General features: G+C 38.9%; 4 non-coding genes and 6 pseudogenes across 4 annotated transcripts; all 10 read right to left on the bottom strand.

The window, feature by feature from the left end:
* Nucleotides 1-43: 43 nt before the first annotated feature.
* On the bottom strand, nucleotides 44-162 carry LOC134218594 (5S ribosomal RNA). Its single transcript, XR_009981384.1, has one exon. It is a non-coding gene; the product is annotated as a 5S ribosomal RNA (ribosomal RNA).
* A 440-nt stretch (nucleotides 163-602) lies between these two features.
* Nucleotides 603-721, bottom strand: LOC134218613 (5S ribosomal RNA; annotated as a pseudogene).
* A 295-nt stretch (nucleotides 722-1,016) lies between these two features.
* Nucleotides 1,017-1,135, bottom strand: LOC134218588 (5S ribosomal RNA). The gene has a single exon (XR_009981378.1). It is a non-coding gene; the product is annotated as a 5S ribosomal RNA (ribosomal RNA).
* A 298-nt stretch (nucleotides 1,136-1,433) lies between these two features.
* LOC134218611 (5S ribosomal RNA) lies at nucleotides 1,434-1,552 on the bottom strand (annotated as a pseudogene).
* Nucleotides 1,553-1,982: 430 nt separating this feature from the next.
* LOC134218608 (5S ribosomal RNA) lies at nucleotides 1,983-2,102 on the bottom strand. Its single transcript, XR_009981397.1, has one exon. It is a non-coding gene; the product is annotated as a 5S ribosomal RNA (ribosomal RNA).
* A 296-nt stretch (nucleotides 2,103-2,398) lies between these two features.
* On the bottom strand, nucleotides 2,399-2,517 carry LOC134218589 (5S ribosomal RNA). The gene has a single exon (XR_009981379.1). It is a non-coding gene; the product is annotated as a 5S ribosomal RNA (ribosomal RNA).
* A 297-nt stretch (nucleotides 2,518-2,814) lies between these two features.
* LOC134218616 (5S ribosomal RNA) lies at nucleotides 2,815-2,933 on the bottom strand (annotated as a pseudogene).
* A 1,921-nt stretch (nucleotides 2,934-4,854) lies between these two features.
* LOC134218614 (5S ribosomal RNA) lies at nucleotides 4,855-4,974 on the bottom strand (annotated as a pseudogene).
* A 710-nt stretch (nucleotides 4,975-5,684) lies between these two features.
* On the bottom strand, nucleotides 5,685-5,802 carry LOC134218615 (5S ribosomal RNA; annotated as a pseudogene).
* Nucleotides 5,803-6,085: 283 nt separating this feature from the next.
* On the bottom strand, nucleotides 6,086-6,206 carry LOC134218619 (5S ribosomal RNA; annotated as a pseudogene).
* Between the last annotated feature and the right edge of the window lie 327 nt (nucleotides 6,207-6,533).

Raw genomic sequence — 6,533 nt, forward strand, 5'->3', positions numbered from 1 at the left:
AAGTTCGATTCCATCGTTAAAAATCATAAAAAAAAAGACAAAAGGCCAACGACACGCGACGTTCCCAAGCGGTCACCCATCTAAGTACCAATCGCGCCCGATGTTGCTTAACTTCAGTGATCGGACGAGAACTGGTGTTTTCAACATGGTATGATCGTTGACAACGCCAGACAGCTTGGGAGGAGTTTTATGCTGGCCAGGGCCAAGTGGGTGGTTTCCATGAAAATCGAATCTGATTGATTGAGTGACACTTTTTATACATGAAAACTAAATCAATACACCGTTCTGAGTTCGAATCCATCTTTCAGATTCTATAAAAATGCCAAATAGAACAATGTTTCATCTTCATCCACAAAAAACATAACTCAGAGGCGATTTTCGCAAATTTATCACATTTTATGATTGATTCAAAATTCTGTCCCAAGTTCGATTCCATCGTTAAAAAGCATAAAAAAATAAAACAAAAAATGCCAAATAAAACAATGTTTTATCTACAATAAACATAACTTAGAGGCGATTTTCGCAAATTTATCACATTTTATGATTGATTCAAAATTCTGTCCCAAGTTAGATTCCATCGTTAAAAGCATAAAAAGACAAAAGGCCAACGACACGCGACGTTCCCAAGCGGTCACCCATCTAAGTACTAATTGCGCCTGATGTTGCTAAATTTCGGTGATCGGACGAGAACTGGTGTTTTCAACATGGTATGATCGTTGACAACGCCAGACAGCTTGGGAGGAGTTTTATGCTGGCCAGGGCCAAGTGGGTGGTTTCCATGAAAATCGAATCTGATTGATTGAGTGACACTTTTAATACATGAAAACTAAATCAATACAGCGTTCTGAGTTCGAATCCATCTTTCAGATTCAATAAAAATGCCAAATGAAACAATGTTTCATCCACAAAAAACATAATTTGGAGGTGATTTTCGCAAATTTATCACATTTTATGATTGATTCAAAATTCTGTCCCAAGTTCGATTCCATCGTTAAAAAGCATAAAAAAGACAAAAAGGCCAACGACACGCGACGTTCCCAAGCGGTCACCCATCTAAGTACTAATCGCGCCCGATGTTGCTTAACTTCAGTGATCGGACGAGAACTGGTGTTTTCAACATGGTATGATCGTTGACAACGCCAGACAGCTTGGGAGAGAGTTTTATGCTGGCCAGGGCCAAGTGGGTGGTTTCCATGAAAATCGAATCTGATTGATTGATTGGTGACACTTTTATACATGAAAAATTAAATCAATACAACGTTCTGAGTTCGAATCCATCTTCCAGATGCAACAAAATGCCAAATAAAACAATGTTTCATCCACAAAAACATAACTTGGAGCGATTTTCGCAAATTTATCACATTTATGTGATTGATTCAAAATTCTGTCCCAAGTTCGATTCCATCGTTAAAAAGCATAAAAAAAGACAAAAAGGCCAACGACACGCGACGTTTCCCAAGCGGTCACCCATCTAAATACTAATCGCGCCCGATGTTGCTTAACTTCAGTGATCGGACGAGAACTGGTGTTTCAACATGGTATGATCGTTGACAACGCCAGACAGCTTGGGAGGAGTTTTATGCTGGCCAGGGCCAAGTGGGTGGTTTCCATGAAAATCGAATCTGATTGATTGATTGGTGACACTTTTAATACATGAAAACAAAATCAATACAGCGTTCTGAGTTCGAATCCATCTTCCAGATTCAATAAAAATGCCAAATAGAACAATGTTTCATCCACAAAAACATAATTTGAGGCGATTTTCGCAAATTTATCACATTTATGATTGATTCAAAATTCTGTCCCAAGTTCGATTCCATCGTTAAAAAGCATAAAAAATAAAACAAAATGCCAAATAAAACAATGTTTTATCCTACAATAAACATAACTTAGCGATTTTCACAAATTTATCACATTTTATGATTGATTCAAAATTCTGTCCAAGTTAGATTCCATCGTTAAAAAGCATAAAAAGACAAAAAGGCCAACGACACGCGACGTTCCCAAGCGGTCACCCATCTAAGTACTAATCGCGCCCGATGTTTGCTTAACTTCAGTGATCGGACGAGAACTGGTGTTTTCAACATGGTGTGATCGTTGACAACGCCAGACAGCTTGGGAGGGAGTTTATGCTGGCCAGGGGGAAGTGGGTGGTTTCCATGAAAATCGAAGCTGGCGGATTGAGTGACACTTTTTAATACATGAAAACTAAATCAATACAGCGTTCTGAGTTCGAATCCATCTTTCAGATTCAATAAAATGCCAAATAGAACAATGTTTCATCCACAAAAAACATAACTTGGAGGCGATTTTCGCAAATTTATCACATTTTATGATTGATTCAAAATTCTGTCCCAAGTTCGATTCCATCGTTAAAAAGCATAAAAAGAAAACAAAAGGCCAACGACACGCGACGTTCCCAAGCGGTCACCCATCTAAGTACTAATCGCGCCCGATGTTGCTTAACTTCAGTGATCGGACGAGAACTGGTGTTTTCAACATGGTATGATCGTTGACAACGCCAGACAGCTTGGGAGGGAGTTTTATGCTGGCCAGGACCAAGTGGGTGGTTTCCATGAAATCGAATCTGATTGATTGAGTGACACTTTTTAATACATGAAAACTAAATCAATACAGCGTTCTGAGTTCGAATCCATCTTTCAGATTCAATAAAAATGCCAAATAAAACAATGTTTCATCCACAAAAAACATAATTTGGAGGTGATTTTTCGCAAATTTATCACATTTTATGATTGATTCAAAATTCTGCTCCCAAGTTCGATTCCATCGTTAAAAAGCATAAAAAAGACAAAAGGCCAACGACACGCGACGTTCCCAAGCGGTCACCCATCTAAAGTACTAATGCGCCGATGTTGCTTAACTTCAGTGATCGGACGAGAACTGGTGTTTTTCAACATGGTATGATCGTTGACAACGCCAGACAGCTTGGGAGGGAGTTTTATGCTGGCCAGGGCCGTGGTGGTTTCCATGAAAATCGAATCTGATTGATTGAGTATTGCGCATACATGAAACTAAATCAATACACGCGTTCTGAGTTCGAATCCATCTTTCCAGATTCAATAAAAATGCCGTGAAATGATGTTTCATCCACAAAAAACCTAATTTGAATTGATTTTCGCAGAACTGCATTTATGATTGATTCAAAATTCTGTCCCAAGTTCGATTCCATCGTTTAAAAAGCATAAAGACAAAAGGCCAACGACGCGACGTTCCCCAAGCGGTCACCCATCTAAGTACTAATCGCGCCGTGTTTAGCAACTATTGATCGGACGAACTGGTGTTTTCAACATGGTATGATCGTTGACAACGCCAGACAACGGGAGGTTTTATGCTGGCCAGGGGCAGTGGGTGGTTTCCATGAAAATCGAATCTGATTGAGTTGGTGACACTTTTTAATACATGAAACTAAATCAATACAGCGTTCTGAGTTCGAATCTATCTTCCAGATTCAATAAAAACGCCAAATAAAATGTTCATCCACAAAAACCGCCTAATTTGGAGGTGATTTTCGCAAATTTATCACATTTTATGATTGATTCAAAATTCTGTCCCAAGTTCGGTCCATCGTTAAAAAGCATAAAGACAAAGGCCAACGACACGCGACGTTCCCAAGCGGTCACCCATCCTAAGTACTAATCGCGCCCGATGTTTAGCCTTCAGTGATCGGACAGCGATAGTGTTGAAATCGAATCTGATTGATTGAGTGACACTTTTAATACATGAAAACTAAATCAATGGCGTTCTGAGTTCAGTGCATCTTTCAGATTCAATAAAAATGCCAATGAAACAATGTTTCATCCACAAAAAGCTTATAATTTGGGGTGATTTCGCAAATTTATCACATTTTATGATTGATTCAAATTCATCCCAAGTTCGATTCCATCGTTAAAAAGCATAAAAAAGACAAAAAGGCCAACATTGCGACGTTCCCATGCAGTCGCATCTAAGTACTAATCATGATGTTTAGCAACTTCAGTGATGGACAAAAGAACTGGTGTTTCAACATGGTATAGTCAATTTGCCGGTTAACGGGAGGAGTTTTATGCTGGCCAGGGCCAAGTGGGTGGATTTCCATGAAAATCAGATCGGTGATTGAGTGACACTTTTGTACATGAAATTAAATCAATACAACGTTCTGAGTTCAATGCATCTTCCAGATGCAATAAAATATAAATAAAACAATGTTTATCCTAAAAAAACATAACGAGCGTTTTTTCGCAATTTATCACATTTATGATTGATTCAAAATTCTGTCCAAGTTGATTCCATCGTTAAAAGCATAAAAAGTAAAACAAAAATTCTTTAAAGCAAACCAATGTTTCTTCTACAGAAAACATAGCAGGCGATTTCCACTTAAATTTATCACATTTTATGTTTGATTCAAAATTCTGTCAAGTTCGATTCCATCGCTAAAAGCAAAAAAGACAAAAAGGCCAACGACACGCGACGTTCCCAGCGGTCACCATCTAAATTTAATCGCGCCCGATGTTTGCTTAAGTTCAGTGATCGGACGAGAACTGGTGTTTTCAACATGGTACATGATCGTTGACAACGCCAAAGACAGCTTGGGAGGAGTTTTATGCTGGCAGCCAGGGCCAGGTGGGTGGTTCCATAATCGAATCTGATTGATTGAGTGACACTGTACATAGTAAATCAATACAGCGTTCTGAGTTCGATCCATCTTTCCAGATTCAATAAAAATGCCAAATGAAAACAATGTTTCATCCACAAAAACATAATTTGGAGGTGATTTTCGCAAATTTATCATTTTATGATTGATTCAAAATTCTGTCCCAAGTTCAGTTCCATCGTTAAGCATAAAAAAAAGACAAAGGCCAACGACACGCGACGTTCCCAAGCGGTCACCCATCTAAGTATAATCGCGCCCGATGTTTGCTTAACTTCGGTGATCGGACGAGAACTGGTGTTTTTCAACATGGTATGATCGTTGACAACGCCAGACAACGGGAGGAGTTTATGCTGGCCAGGGCCGTGGGTGTAGTTTCCATGAAAATCGAATCCTGATTGATTGAGTGACGCACTTTTTGCCATGAAAAATTAAATCAATACAACGTTCTGAGTTTAATGCATCTGAATGCAATAAAATCAAATAAAACAATGTTTTATCCACAAAAACCTTATAACTTGGAGGCGATTTTCGCAAATTTATCACATTTATTTGATTGATTCAAAATTCTGTCCCAGTTCAATCCATCGTTAAAAGCATAAAAAGACAAAAAGGCCAACGACACGCGACGCGTTCCCAAGCGGTCACCCATCTAAAATTATAATCGCGCTTGATGTTGCTTAAGTTCCAGTGATCGGACGAGCTGGTGTTTTCAACGTAAGGTATGATCGTTGACAACGCCGGAGCAACTAGGAGGAGTTTTATGCTGAAAGCCAAGTGAAGTGGAATTGGTTTCCATGAAAATCGAATCTGATTGATTGAGTGACACTTTAATACATGAGAAACTAAATCAATACAGCGTTCTGAGTTCGAATCCATCTTTCAGGTTAATAAATGCCAAATGAAGTAATGTTTCATCACAAAAAAGCTTATAATTTGGAGGTGATTTTTCACCAAATTATCACATTTTATGATTGATTCAAAATTCTGTCCCAAGTTCGATTCCATCGTTAAAAGCATAAAAAAAAGACAAAAAGGCCAACGGCACGCGACGTTCCCCAAGCGGTCACCATCTAAGTACTAATCGCGCCCGATGTTGCTTAACTTCAGTGATCGGACGAGAACTGGTGTTTCAACATGGTATGATCGTTGACAACGCCAGACAGCAGGAGGGAGTTTTAGCAGCCCAGGGCCAAAGTGGGTGGTTTCCATGAAAATCGAATCCTGATTGATTGAGTGACACTTTTAATACATGAAAACTAAGTAATACAGCGTTCTGAGTTCGAATCTATCTTCAGATTCAATAAAAACGCCAAATAATGTTTCATCCACAAAACCCTAATTGGGTGATTTTTCGCAAATTTATCACATTTTATGATTGATTCAAAATTCTGTCCCAAGTTCGATTCCATCGTTAAAAAGCATAAAAAGACAAAAGGCCAACGACGCGCGACGTTCCCAAGCGGTCACCCATCTAAGTACTAATCGCGCCCGATGTTTAGCAACTTCCAGTGATCGGACGAGAACTGGTGTTTTTCAACATGGTATGATCGTTAACAACGCCAGACAACAGCTTAGGAGGAGTTTTTGTACTGGCCAGGGAGCCAAGTGGAGTGGTTTCCGCCAATCGAATCTGATTGATTGAGTGACACTTTTAATACATAACTAAATCAATACAGCGTTCTGAGTTCGAATCCATCTTTCAGATTCAATAAAAATGCCAAATGAAACAATGTTTCATCCACAAAAAACATAATTTGGAGGTTATTTTCGCAAATTATCACATTTTATAGTTGATTTCAAAATTCTGTCTGAGTTCGATTCCATCGTTAAAAGCATAAAAAGATAAAAGGCCGTGACACGACGTTTAGCAGTCACCTAAGGC

Source organism: Armigeres subalbatus, chromosome 2, assembly GCF_024139115.2.
Source record: "Armigeres subalbatus isolate Guangzhou_Male chromosome 2, GZ_Asu_2, whole genome shotgun sequence".
In the NCBI taxonomy this organism is placed as follows: Eukaryota; Metazoa; Arthropoda; class Insecta; order Diptera; family Culicidae; genus Armigeres; species Armigeres subalbatus.